The sequence below is a fragment of the Mastigoproctus giganteus genome, chromosome 5, assembly GCF_048544385.1.
Source record: "Mastigoproctus giganteus isolate SK-2022 chromosome 5, ASM4854438v1, whole genome shotgun sequence".
Lineage (NCBI taxonomy): Eukaryota > Metazoa > Arthropoda > Arachnida > Uropygi > Thelyphonidae > Mastigoproctus > Mastigoproctus giganteus.
Genome location: NC_143579.1, coordinates 31579868 through 31595630, shown reverse-complemented (window position 1 = coordinate 31595630; position 15763 = coordinate 31579868).

Genomic DNA, 15763 nt, shown 5'->3' with positions numbered 1-15763 from the left:
TCCTCGTGGGTAACACAGTTGGTAGAATCACCGTTCTCACCACAACAGATGAAAAAAACCTGAGTTCGAATCCCGTCGATGACGTGAGAAATTTTATGGGTGTTTTCCCAACGTGGCTGAGTTAGTTAATCTCAGGCTGAATGAATAACCTGAGTTTCTCTCAGAAACTCAGGTTATTCATCCAGTAAACAGAAAATCAATCACAGAACACGCGAAATTTACTTTTCTTTTCTTTTATTTATTTTTATTATTATTTTTTTTATTCTAGTCGATGTCAACAATATTGTTTACATTTCACTCCCGACCTCTAAAAAAAATGACCTTTACAGTTAATTACCTCGTCTGAGACCGATAACTCAACCAAGCTGTGAAAATGTCCATAAAAATTCCAGGCGTCATTGACAGAATTTGAAGTCAGGTCTTTTCCACTCGCTGTGAGGAGGACGGTGATTATACCAACTGTGCTACCACGAGGGGCTGCTAAGAGTAGTCTTTACACTCTGTTGTAGACAAAAGATATCTGTGAGTGGTTTCATGATTTATGACTGATGACCTTCTGCAAACACATCTGAACACAACACGCATAATACTTTATTTTCTTTGCTATTCATTCCATACTTCAAATTTTCTTCTACTTGTACTTTCTTTCGATTTCACTCCTGAGTGATTGACTACCCCAAATGAATTTCTGCATTGTGATTACTTACAAGAAACTGAACTCGATTTAACGTCCATTATAATTTACTGATATCAACAATGGATCAGTTATATTCCGTTTGAAGTAAACTAACTTAACCAATAGCAATGGCCACCTGTTGGCGGACAATGTATTATAATTTTGCGCCCAAATTACTTAGTTTTCAAACAAAAATGCTTTTTTTAGAATATAAACTTTGTGTGACATAAAGTTTGTACTCTAAAACAACGCACCCCGACTCCGCGTGGTGGCGGACTTGGAGTTATGGTATTTGCCTGCAAGTACTGTATATTCTGTACGTTTCACAGATCCTGGATTACAGAACTATCATTTGCTCACTAGATATTTGGAGCAACTCCAAAGAATTTCATAAAGTTCATAAACTATTTATGTTATCGGCAACATTCTGATTACGCTAATCGTACCTGCAAAGGAAAGTAATCACTTTGGACTTTTACCTTCAATTGGAAAGAAGTGGCAGGACTAATTTATGCTTTTTAAATAAAATAATAATGGAACCTATCATCTTAGCAAAGATTACTTCATATTTATTCTGCGACAAGACCGCTAAATATTCCTGCTGTCAATCTTTCTCTTTTCTTAATAAATTATAGACATTATCAGTTTTATAATGGTAAAAAAGATTAATTTCGACCATGAACTCATCTGTTTATCTGTATTTTAAAGAATGAGAGCTGATACCAAAATCCCTCTTACCAAATTCCATGATGCAACCTAAACCTACAATATTTTATTGTTTATCCGTTTTAAGAGATAAATGCGAATATTTTTAGAATCTCGCTATGGTTAAAGTGCAATATCTTAATGTATAACTTTAGCTATACCTGTTTGGTAGTTATGTTTTTAGAAACGTATTAATTTTCCATATAGTGAAAAGCGTTTAAAATTTTAACGTTAGTTATTTATACTTTTAAGTTTACGTCAATAATTAAAAATATTCCCAGCCGTGGAGTATCTTCTTTAGCCCAATATTTTGGGTCACAAAAATTTGAAATACAAATCCTAACACTCAAAATTTTATAGAAGTAGAGGAACCCTCAAATCCGATAGCCACTTAGGGGATCCCAATTGATTTAAACACTCAACTCGAGCTGGATCGAAGCGTCAAGCTTACAGTTCTCTCATCATGAGTCAACATAGCATACCACATTGGCAATCAATCCAGGGCTATAGTGGAGGATATACGTCGTATATCCTCTGGATTTTTTTTTTTAGGTGAATAGCATGTACCTTCTAGTTTTTGAAAGACTTAAAAAAAAAAAAAAAAAAAAAAATATATATATATATATATATATATATATATATATACACACACACACACACACACACACACACTGTATAGACAAATGTATATTATCAGTGTATTGGGTAGGGGTGTTGGCCTGTCAAGTGTAATTACCATGGAAAAAATTAAGAATGCCTGCAAGGTAAAAGCAGATTAGCTGAAATTAAGATTAACATAAAAATAATAATGATAACAACGATGGTGCCTAAAGCAGTGGGTCTTAGGACTTTAACTACTTCATCAAGGGGCCGGAAGCCAAAACCGTAGGAGCCACCGCAATAAACAAGGTCTCTTGCTTATTTGCGAACGATTTAAGTGGCCTCCGTAGCAGGTCAGGAGCGGGAGTGCAGTAGCAAATGCTCTTTGAGTAGACCGGGGTTCAAGCTCCTGACTTTTCACGGGCTTGAACCCTGACTTTTCAGGGGCTTGAACGACGGTCCTTTTCCCTCAACATGAATCATTGAGGAGGCTTCCATCCTGCAGTGGATTGATAATAGCTGCATTTTACCTTTATTACTGATTAGTTTAAATTTTCCAATTACAGTTGTCAAAAAAGCAGAAGTTTTAACTGTTGAATATGCTGAAGTTTTCCAGGCATACGGTACGTCTTAAAAGCATAACTGCTACTTTGACTTGCACGACCAGATGCAAATTACCACTGCTGTAGGCAAAATATGGCCTTAGCAGCCCTTGTGCCATTAAAAAACAAACCAACAACAACAACCACTGCTGTAGCATGAAGCTGTTCGGTTTTTTATACTGCGAGCTATGAGGAATAGTCCCTTATGGATGGGGTGGTCATAATTCAGTGGCCACTGAGTGCATATGCGAACGTGCTTAAAAATCTTTTTGCATGTTTACATATATCATTTTTCTAATTTAGACTTTCTAAATTAGCATCTCTTATCTTGTGAGTTAAATTGCCCATGGATTTTGAAATGCCGCACTATGGAAACCACAGAATCCTTTCTTTGTTCAAATGTATTTTGTACAAAATATGTAATGCCTGCTAAACGAAAATTCGTTTCATATATTTCGGGTCGAATAACTTAAGAAAATTATGCATTCCATTATATCATAGTGTCATTTCTTACACCTATTACAGCAGCTGTTCCAGCTTCTGTAACAAACACGAAGGTGTTTGCCACCAGCGGAAACTGTTTCATTGGCATAAATGAAACAGTTGTTTCCACTAGCGGAAACTGTTTAATTTATGCCAATGGAATCATCACGCTGGGATCAAAAACTGGATGTTGCTACCTAATGACACCGCGTGATGCAATCCCTTATTAAAGCCGGTTTCCTGGAACACACCTCACTCATTTTTATTTCTAAATGGGCATCCCGTATGGGCGTGGAGTGTAGCTTACAGGGGTGTAGCTTACATCAGAAGATCTTGTTATTAAATAAAGTTAGTTAACGATATTCCATTTGGAATTATTATATATAAATATTAATAATTCTTAATTGATAACAACCACGTAACGTCCTTCCTTAACTATATTATAACGATATTTCATTTGATTTTTAATTCAAGAAAAATTTGCATTATATATTTACATTCTTTATTTTCAGGCATTTTAGTTTGTTAACTACAAATTTCATCATTACTACGAACTGTATCTAGAGATAGTCCCAAAATTATGGTTCCAGTTCTCATATTAAGCACATGAGATATCTTATTCTAAAAGTTAAGTTATAATCATGAAAGTTGAGATATCCGGAAAATATACAATTTATAGATCTGTATCAAATCTTTCGTGAAATAGTCTGAGTCAATTATCTTTGATTTTGAAAATCAATATGCCTCTGCTTTCGTTAATCATAATGATAAGTTAATAAATCATTTTAATAAAGCCCCTCTGTACAATCTTGGAGCATGGCATTTTCTAGGAGGAAGCTGGCTTATCACAGTTCATCTCCATAAAGCACCGCAGACATGACCAGTGGGGTTTAGGTCTAAAGATCTCACGGTTCACTTCATCTGAAGAAATGATTCTTTCAAAAAATTTAAGGAATCCACCAACCAGCTGAGCCCTGTGTGAAAAAGCAGTTGTCTTCCAAGAAAATGAATTCGGTGTCAGTGACTCTTCTGGAATGCTTTGTATAGGATCCAAGAGTCTCATTCCCCATATCTCCGAGCAGTTAAGGTACCTTTTTGGAGATGTGGAGATCAGAATACCTATTCATCACGATGCCTACGGCCAAGATAGTGATCCATTTCCCTGATGTTAAAGGGATGAAAGAATGTTTCGCATTCTCCTGAGATGGAGGCGTACAGAAAATCAGTTTTTTCAAGAATCTCGATCCAATGGGCCAATGTATATTGAATTTGACATCAGAGTCGGTATTATTCGCACTAAGTCTGGGCTCTCCTAGGATAGGGAACACAAACGATAGGGGATATCACACCGAGTTCTTCCTTTTCCTGAAGCCCTCTGTACAAAATTTTCCTTGAAATTTTCGCTTCTATGCCTCCGAGAGCTCTAGAGAATGCTTCTTGTTTTCTCCCGATGACGTCTCCCGTTACCTCCGATTGGGGTCTGTTAGAGCCGGACCGCTATCATCCTAGATCATGGAAGTTATAACTCATAGTCCATCTCGAAGTTGAATTAATAAATAAAGAAATGAGTGAATGAATGAAATATCAATTCATAATGTATAATAGTTTCAATGCAAAATGGTATCTGTGTTAGATTACAGCGTAACAGAAATACGTAGCATACTTAACAGAATACAGCGTAACAGAAACACGTAGAATATTTAGAATACAGCGTAACAGAAAAATTAGTATATGTAACAGAGTACAGTACAGCGTAATATGAAATACACAGATTTTTAACTTAAGAATTTTGTGCATTTGCAACTTTTGACATTGTACAAATATTAATTTTGTATGAGAAAAGTATAATATTCGCCTTTCAATAAAAACAGTACCTTGGTAGAAATCGATGTTTTTAAGTACAACATAAACCATTATAACAATTAAAACTTGCCAAACCTGATTCATAGCGATTCAGAATAAGGTCGTTCTAAAAGCACGCGTGTCATCGCTGAAGGAAGTTCTCAAGTTGTTTTGGAAACAGAATTTGTTTGGAATGTTATGTCGTTGTTGTTGTCGGGTTTTAGGGGCATCAGTGACTAAGGCCATATTGATCCGTGTATACTGTTTGCAAAAAGCGTAAGTTCTGTGGTCGATTTTCTGTTTGCCGGACGAAAAACCCGAGTTTATGGGAGAAAAAACCATGCTACCCTCGCCTGAGACCGGCTAACTCAGCCATTTGTGAAAAAAGGCCCATAAAAATTCCTCACGTCATCGACAAGACTCGAATTCAGATCAGAATTAGACGCGGTGTGGGGAGGACGATGATTCTACCAACTGTGCTACCCACACGGGCGGAATGTTATGCATGCATATAGGATAGAATCTATGCTTGAAGGCTTCTGGCTAGTTGGTAAACCATATTCCACCGGTTAAGCTGATTTGCATTATTCTCATCAAAAGTTAGGTATACTAAGCTAATGTAATGATTCGAAGTGTATATGGTTTTATAAAGCATCATAGCCTATTCCACATAAGACCTCTAAGAAAAAGGCAATGCCAGATTCGATTTTATCTTAATAGGTAAATAAAAATACGGAGAAATTAGCCCTAACAATAAGCATATCCTATGTCTCAAGATGTTGCTAATATATTTGATAACGATCAGTTAACGACACTGTAGTTTATAGTTGCAGTAATGTCATGTTGCATATACCGATTTGTTTATTTAGCTGGTGAAATCATTGTGTTGTCGCTTCCTTATTATCAGACAATTTTTCTTTAAATTATAGATTGCTTAAAGAGAAGAACCAATGGTTTATCAAATTGAGCAGACCAAATTTTTAGAATGTTAACATTTGCCCTAACGTGAATTCTTTAATAAAAAAAGGGTGCTGCAACTTGCATGTTCTGGAAGTACCTGTTATTTTCTGCAGGTACAGAACCAGTTCACCTTCCAGTATAATCACCATGTGAACTGGCGAAGTTCCAAAGGAATCATTCAACTAGTTTTTGACTGTATCTAGAAAGACTGGATTTTTGTATTTTTTTACATAGACAGAACTATAAATGAATGAGAAATATGAATTATACACCCACTAACCTAATTACAAGGACCCATAATTTCACACGCAAAGTAGGCTGTCGTGCAGAATATAGCTCTTATCTAACATTCCTGCGATTAAAACAACCAAAATACTCCTGTAGAAACCAGATTTAAAATAAGGCCGTGAAAGCACATGAACATCTTAACTTTCCTTAACATTTGGTTAATAAAGTAACCGACAGTTTCACTCAGTAACACTTCGATGAGTTATCAAAGGGATAGTTTCATCCTCAGAATTAAAACTTTCCAATTCGCTGGTTAAAAATAAATAATTTAGCCATATATTTTCTTTACTTCCCATCCGTAATAATAGAGATTTCTTTTCTTAGGACCTTAATTAGTCGCTTGAGGAAGGAGGAGTAATATCTAAAGTTTTTCTTCCCAGAAACTCAAGGTTTCTTCTCTCACGTGCATGCAGATTAACGTTACAATACAAGCAATTTAGAGATAACATATTTTAAGATTCGACTCGATGAAGGATATTCGATTTCGATGAGAATAGTTTATGGCTCTTTCTTGAATTTATTCCAACCAGTGAATCTCCTCTGATAGGGTTGGGTTGGGTTATATTTTAGGCATATCAAAGACTATGGCCATAGTGTTCCGTGTATACTGTCTGTAAATTGCGAGTGTTCTGTGGTAGATTTTCTGTTTGCTGGACGAAACCCCGATTTTATGGGAGAAAAAACCATTCTACCCCGCCTGAGACCGACAAATTCAGCAACCTTGTGAAAAAGGCCCATAAAAATTCCTCATGTCATCGGCGGGACTCGAACTCTGGTCTTTTCCACCTGGTGTGGGAAGGGCAGCGATTGTACCAACTGTGGGCTCCCTTTGATAAATTATTCACTCCCGCTTTATGAACTACAACAATGAACTACAACAAATGGCAACCCAGATAAGAAACAATAAATGTCCAGGCCTGGACTACTTAGAACCCGAAATTATTAAGAAGACTGTGGAGATCGTTCCAGATCTCCTCTTACACCTATATAACAGCTGCTTGGCTAAGGGCATCTTCCCCAAAAAATGGAAGACAGCAAAGGTAAAATTAATCCCCAAAAATTCCAACAAACCACCCCACCTGCCAAACTCCTATCGGCCAATAGCCCTACTGCCGGTTGCAAGCAAACTGCTAGAAAGACTACTCTGCGCAAGGATAAATCAGCATTACCAGACAGCGAAACTCACAGAGACATCGCAATACGGATTCAAGCAGGGTTCGTCTAGTGTGGAAGCCTTGCGTAGCCTATCGGAATCAGCAGCAAACTGCAATAATAAATATCTACTAGTCATCTCCGTTGACTTCGCTGGGGCGTTCGACACCATTTGGTGGCCGAGCGTACTGGCAAGACTAAGGCAGGCACAAGTGCCGATCAACTTATACTCCATAATTAGGTCATATCTCTCCGAGAGACGCATCATCGTGGAAGCACCTTATGGTAGAGTGAATCATGATGTCCGCAGGGGCTGTCCCCAGGGTTCTGTTCTGGGGACACTCCTGTGGAACATGGTTCTGGACGGGTTCTTGGCTTTGCACCTCGGTGATGTGCGCTCCCAGGCCTTTGCTGATGATTTGGTCCTCACCATCGCTGCAGATAGCAGGACACAGCTAGAGGAAAAGGCCAATCAGGCAATGCTGATATTGCAAAACTGGACCAGAACCCACTGCCTGACGATATCAACAACAAAGACGTCCTCCATCCTGCTAAAAGGCAAGCTTGATATACGTAGACCGCCACAAATAAAGGTGGGACCTACCACAATAAAATTAGTGACCCAGTTAAAATATTTAGGGTTATACTGGATGGTAATCTTACCTTTAAACACCATCTAACTTATATCAGAGCCAAAATTAAAAGATACTCTGGATTGGTGGCTAGGATCGCCAGGCGGGACTGGGGTTAAACCAACGCACCCTGTCATTGTTTTTTAAAACAACCTTTCTACCGATCATCACTTACGCCTCAGCAATATGGTTTCTCAAAACAGCAACTGTAGTAAACCGACGCATCCTTGATGCAACGCAAAGAACCATCCTACTGACAGTTACATGTGCTTGTAGAACAACCAGTACCCACGCACTGCAGGTCTTGGCAGAGGCTCTCCCCCTTGACTTAGAGATCACGCGCAGGGGAATGAACTACCACATAGAGAAAGGAATACCTTGTACATACCATGGCTATACTGTGGAAGTTAATGCGCCACAAAAAAATGAAAAGACAAGACTGCAAAAACGCCTGATGCAAGTTTGGCAGGAGCGCTGGGCCAACTCAAATAAGGGAAATATCACCAGGAAATTCATTCCGAACATCGACAGGATGTACCCCAGTCCCCCAACTTGGTTTCAACCTGGCTTATACACCATCTATTTACTGACTGGTCACGGGGCCTTTAAAGCCAAGCTGACAGCGCTGGGGATTCAGGTGGATCCGAGCTGTGCCTGTGGGGAGCTTGAGTGCTGGGAGCACATTATGTACGATTACACTCATTATGAGGACCTCAGGTGCAGACTGATTACTGCAATACACTACCTCCCCAAGAACTTGGAATCACATCTATTGGACTCACTAGAGGAATACAGGGAGCTAAGGGAATATGCCCAAAAACTATTTGGTAGGCGTAAAACATTGATAACCATCTACAGAAGAAGAAGATAAAATTAAAAATAAATAAAATAAAATAAATAAATAAATAAATAAAAAGAGACACAGAACACACGTGGAGAGAACTCAAAGAGAACCTCCATCAGGAACCTGCTCAATACTAATCATCTAAAACCAGCGATCGCAAGAATAGCTCCATGGAGATGCGGATCTTCCCATGATGAAGAGAACCACAGCCATTGATAACAGACTAACAACGGACCTGACCAGTGTTCATAGCTGAGGACACATCTAGATACTAAAGGCCACCGATGACAGAGAAGACCGACGAAGATAGAGAAACTCCAAGTTGCTGCCTTGATGGAGTCATATTGGCTCAAGGCTCTGCACTCTCTTGTGCAGTGCAATTCTTTTACTCCCACACCCGGCAGGGGAGGGAGGTGACGGCTTGCTGTCTCCTCTCTTCCCTGCCACACCATTCCTTCCCTCTGGTGGGGCATGGGCATGCCTCACTGAATAATTGGGGGTCACCTACCCTATCGACCCTCTTCTTCCTATTTCACCCCCCCAGCACTTTCTCTTGCACAGTGTATAGCCCTACACGTCCAAATTTAAAATACACCAAAAAAATTTCGCCCAACCTTTTAGGCACTTCAGAAACAGGCCTTCAGCGTCAAACCCCATACTAGCGCTTTAATGTAAGTGAATTAAAATGAACCGCGGTCGTTCCAATTTTATTTTATGTCCTAGCCACTAAAATCCCAGGAAAGTAAGTGGCAGGACCTGCCAGAGTACAATTGACTAAATGGTAACACCCGGCTAGCCTCCACGTGGCGAGGTATGGGCAACGTCGGGTCCCATTAGGAGCCTGGCGGCCAATAAGCCGGATAAACAATGGGCACAACATATAACACTACTCATGACCCACACACTTCTAAATCTCTGGCGCCGACCGGGCTAGCCGGGTGGGTAAAGTGCCTGCCTAGCAACCCAAAGGTCGCGGGTTCGAATCCCGCCTCGGGCTTGGATCAAAGTACTGCAAAAACCTTGGGAGGTGCATTATGGCTACAGAAGCCGATGCGCCAACAACTACAAAAAAAAAAAAAAAAATCTCTGGCTTTGACAGGATACTGTCACCGATACATAGAACATTCGCGGAGATGGGAGAAATCCCAGGAGCCACTAGACCCTCAATATACCTCATATCTCCCGCTTTATGGAGAAAGTTCTGGCTGGAACTGTGTGGTACGAGAAAAAAAGCTTTGTGTGACAAACAAAAAAGTGACAAATCACTTAACGGGAGTGAAGAGTGGGCTGTCCTTGAAGTCCACTAAATTCAATAGTTTCCCCTTGGCAAAAGCTAAATAAACTCCAACAATATAGTTAATCCCTTTACATAAAGCATTCAATATTTAACAGATTTTAGCCAGGACGCAATGAGTTTAATTTTTAAAAAGTAAATTAATCATCCGGAAAGACTCTTGTGTAGCACATTTGGTAGGATCGCAGTCCTCCCCACACCGGGTGAAACCTGAGTTCGAGTCCCATCGATAACGAGAGGAATTTTTCCACAATGTGACAGTTCGTCGGTCTCAGCAAGGGTAGCATGTTTATTCCTCCCGGAAACTCGGGTTTTTCGTCCAATAAACAGAAAATCGACCACAGAACACGCAATTTACAGACAGTATACAGGGAGCAATATGGCCTTAGTCGCTGATGCTCCTAAAACCCTACTATAACAACAACAGCCGGAAATTGGTTCTTTATTAATTTTCAAGTCCAGTTAAATTTCCAGGTCTTGTTTTGATGGCGTGTCACAGACGGAATTGCAAATGGTGCAGGGGGGAGGGTCTTTTATATGATGGATAGTCGGTGTTTCTTGGCTTAATTAAATTATGTGTTAGCATACTAAGAGTTCAAATGACATTGATATTTTTGCTATGTTTATTATCTAATTTTTATCTTTCTGTGCTAGTTTAAGTCATGTATTTTCTAATAGTATTTCAGTTTCGTTATTTTCAGGAAATTTCCGTATTTTAGAAGGAAAAAAAAAAAAAAAAAAAACCCTTCTCCTTATTAGTGCCGATAAGACCAAATGATGCAAGGAAGTGGGCTTATTTGGCCGTGTAATAATAATAATAAAACAAAATATTCATGCTATTTCCATTCCCACAAGGTAGCCAACCAACCCTGCTATATTTTACATCTTCAGCGCCCACGTTTGACATTTAAGATTAAAATGCGCCGGTAAATGTGAATCTGCAATGGAAAAGGGTGCGTGGCCTCAGGGTCGATGTGCTAACCGATCTTTAACAATCCACACTCCTCCCAGTAGGTTTAGTAAACTTTAGTGTTCATTCGGTTGAAGCATAGACAGGAAACAGCGGTAAACCCGTTCCACGTGTTTAACAGTGACTCATGTGACAAGCTTTGAAAGCCACTGACCGCCCCACTGATATGATCCAAAATGTACATAAAATCAACACGACGTCTCATCGCCTTTTCTTGTCACTGTAGGTTTAGCAGTTAACACTGAACTTGGACAAAAGGTCGAATACATTACTCAATGCGTATAAAATAGGAAATACGATATCCGTTATTAGAATGAGTGTACTTACACATATCTCAAAAGACATTGAGATGGTTGCGTAAAAAGTAAAAAAAAAAAAAAAGTACTATAACGTAAAACAGTAATGCCTTTTGAAAAGGAGTGGGTGTAACCAAGTTTATCAGGCACTAGTAATTCATGGGAAAAAAGGACAGAATTACCTCTGATAAAAACTTTGGCTATTAATTGATCCTTTTATAAAATACCAATTTTAACTAAAAAGCGAAAATGATATTGAGTTTTCGAATTATTCATATTATTGCTCAAATGCCTGAAAAAATACATATTTTTTTGTATTCTATCTTTATATAAATCATGTTTAGATTATTTTCCAAATCATTGATCCATAGTAAATACAATTAAAATTATTAATAATGTGCCAATTATTTGTGGTTTCAAAGAAAAAAATAAAAGGAAACTTTTCGAAAGATTCTGTGATTCAACAATCGTTAATTTGTGCCTGAAATTTGCTCATTTTAGTTTAAATTTAATTTCTGATTAATTATTTCATTAATTATTTATTAATTACTGAAATAATTATTAATTTCATTAAATAATTATATGATAAAAATTTGTCATAAATTTCAGTAAAGTTAAAACTGTGATGACCAAATTTTCAGCGATACAAAGCGAATTCTGAAGATGAAAAAATCGGGACAAAACTCATTCTAGTAGAAAAATCGGGGCATTACAGCGTCCCATTTATAAATCCCAGGAGACGACGTAATTTTTATCTCGCTTTTTCTAATATTAGCATGGTTAATACTATTTCATAAAACAGTGCACAAAAGAAGCTATAATATTATTTTTGGTTAAGTAAAATTATCAGTTCACTGTAGGATCGAAAAATTCGAACCAGAGTCGAATAGTTAAAAAAAAAAAAAAAAATCCGAGCAAGTCAATCTGTAATCAGGTGCTACTTGCAAAGGCGTTTCCAGCGTACAGAACTTTTTTTTTTTTTTTTTTTTTTTTTCAGTGAGTGGCCAAGTTAGTCGGTCTTGAGCGAGGATGACTGGGGCTATCACCTGATACTTGAGCCATTCGTTTAGTCAAACAGCAAACCGACCGATGAATAAACTCTATTACAGAAACACTATATAATATAGATACACCATAGTTTACCCATAAATTTGAACTATGTATGTAGTGTAAAGGCATCGTTTTAATTGTATTCACTACATACGTAATTCAAATTTATGGGTAAATTATGGTGAATCTACACCTATATTATACAGTTAATTACCTAAACCCATATGAAATTATGCCTTGTGCATTTCATTTTATAATTACAGAAACACATATATTGGCGTTTCATAGCCTTAGCTGCCATGTTACTTAACACATACACCACCACCATCATTTCTGGTTCTTTAAAAATGTGATCACTGTTTGATCACATTTTTAAAGAACTCTGCCCATTTTTTTAGCAGTACTGCGAATATTAAATGAGCAAAAACTCGGCATCGCTTTTTTAATCCTTCATCGGAATAATAAAAATAAAGTTTGGTAAAAATAGAATCTATCTATTCAGAAAAATTTGTATCTAAGGCGTGTTAATATACAGAAGCTGTATCCGGCGCAAACTCTGACGTACCCTTTACATGTAGTAAAAGGTAACATTTGCCTGTTTGCAGCCTGTTAGGCCCTCGTGGGTAGCACAGTTGGTAGAATCCCCGTCCTCCCCACACCGGGCGGAAAAGACCCGAGTTCGAGTCCCGTCGATGAAGTGAGGAATTTTTATTGACGGTGTTTATACCAACCGTGCTACCACGAGGGCATACTTATCTACAAGAGCAACTCTTAGTGCATGCATACCACTTGAAAAAATCGACGTGCTCCCTAAATCATGACTAACACGCTTAGTGAAATTTAGACCTGAAGATCTGGCTATCCATCGATTTGGGCCCCATGTGAAAGACACTTGTCGTCCATGAAAATTAATTCAGGGCCTTTTGCGATATTTCTGATAAGTCTCACATAAGGAACAAACACCTTATCTGTGTATTTTTCTGGTCATGATGTCTCCCACACGGATGTGGAAACTAGTGCGGTTGTTCATCATGATGCATTAGCATTAGTAAAGGTATATGATGAATGAAAGCGAGCTTATACAGCATCACCAAAAAAGAAAAAAAAAAAACTTCCCATTTCACCCATCCATTTGCTCCAAAAGTTTGTCCAGTTCTAACTTGAATTTATTTAAGCTATCAACTTCCACAGCAATAGACGGAAGTTCGTTCCTGTAATAAACCACCCGCTGGTCAAAAGTAAATTTCCCCACATCTGTTCTACAACTGTCTTTCCTCGATTTGAATTCATGCCCTCTCAAGTGCATAGTCTGAGCAAGAGAGAATCCCATCAGCATTGAGCTTGTGGGATTCGTCCCACATGCCTTTCCATGAGATTAATCATGGTGCTTTTCTCTGATGTTACCGGATGGGAGCTTCTTCCATGTTTTTTTTTTTTTTTCTGGATGAGAACGCATATAGTTTCAAGAACGAAGCTGTGAAGAGAACAGTGGTCGATTGTTCTTCTTTGGGATAGTATGGTAGTCTATATTGAGTCAGATCCGCTCTCTTGTGGGAGATGAAAATCGGCTTGTGAAACACTTGTAGAAAACAAGATAAAGATAGAAGCTTGTCCCATATGAGCTAGGACACTATGCCTGAAATAAATGATAAAATCCCTTAGTGAAGAAAAAATGACTAATATGGGGAAGAAAAAAAAAAAAACTTTAAGCTTCTGTGATGAACTCAACAAAATACATATTAAAATTAATCTTGCCTCAAATATTTGCGTTCTTAGCAAACTCCATTTGTTATATATCTGAGCAGCTGTGTTTTTAGTTGGCATCTCAGACATTTGCACAATTAGTATTCATATATCATAATATCTCTATATCATTCCCGGACAGTAATACAATGCAATATGATGCAGAAAGCCTCTTCATCAAACACATAAAAAGTTGTTCTTTTAAGGAATACGATATTTCATTTCGAGTTCTCTCTTTTATTTTTCATGGAATATTTGAATATCTTAAGTCTGCCCTCAAATTCATCGACTGCCTTCTAGAGTTCATATAAATGCTATTCTCAACAAACTGTAGTCAAGACTAGAGCAGGAATACGCATACTATGCATTGTAAGCCATCTCACAGCGATGCTCCAATATTAACCCGACCCTTCAGGGACTTGTAAGCTGGTTCCCGTACCAGGAGGAAGCTGGTGACTGTTGACACTTTGTACGAAAAAATGAATCAATTCTTCTCCACACCTAAACCGGTTTTATTGGAGTTGTTTCGTTTCCTGTTATGTTTCTTCTGAGAACCCGTCTTCAAACTTTTGAAGCACAAATTTATTGCACAGTATTATATAAATATCTACACAGTTTCTTTTTAATTAATCCAATATTTCTAAATCTTCTTCGGGGAGGGGGGCTGTTTTCGGTTATGTTTCTTCTAAAATTATTTTTTCTTCAAATATTCTCTGAAGACACGGTTATGGAAGCCTTGCAGCTACATATTTCAGATTGTTCTATGGTTTGAAGATCTTAGGTTCTAAATCTGAACTGAGATATTTACTGATCAAAAAAAAAAAAAAACCAAAAAAACTTTTATACAGTATCGAATAGGGCGGCCTTTGTTTCGAATAACAGCAAGTGTGCGGCGTGGCATGGCTTATATAAGATGTTTCAGAGCGTTCTGGTATAATTGTAGCCATTCTTCCAACAAAATATCGCGTAGCTAACAAAATAGGAGACAACTTCGTTGCCAAATAGCGCTCTCAGCATATCCCACAAATTCTCAATAGAATTTAGATCAGGTGAATGTGGGGGCCCAGGGAAGATGGTTGAAATTCATCTCATGTTCTCCGAAATATTCTTACACGATTCTGGCACGACGTCCTGTTGCATTGTCATCATAAAGTGGCCATCACCTTCGGGATAAAAATGTAACATTACAGGGCACATTAGCTCTGATATAAAATTCAGGTGCTCCTTGGATGACATTCGACCTTTCTCCGGTATCAATGAACGTCCGTGCAAACAAAATATTCTCCGTTCCATGATGCCACCTCCAGATGCTTGGGGTGTCTTAACAAGGTAAGTAGGGTCCATCGCTTCGTGAGGTTCTCGCTACATGGCATATTGTGATTCGTCTGACCACATGACTTTCTTTCATTGTTCCACTGTCCAATCACGTTTTAGGCACCACTGCAAGCGATTTTTCTGTTTACGGTTGAAACAGGGCAGTTCTGAGGTTGGTTAAATTCAGATGTTATTTGCTGCACACTGGATGTCCTATTTTTCCGTACAGTCCTCCTCAGAGTACGACGGCTTCCTTCTTGAAGTACTGTTTTTCTGCCACATTTACGTCTTTGAGATGTGGAAGAACCGCTT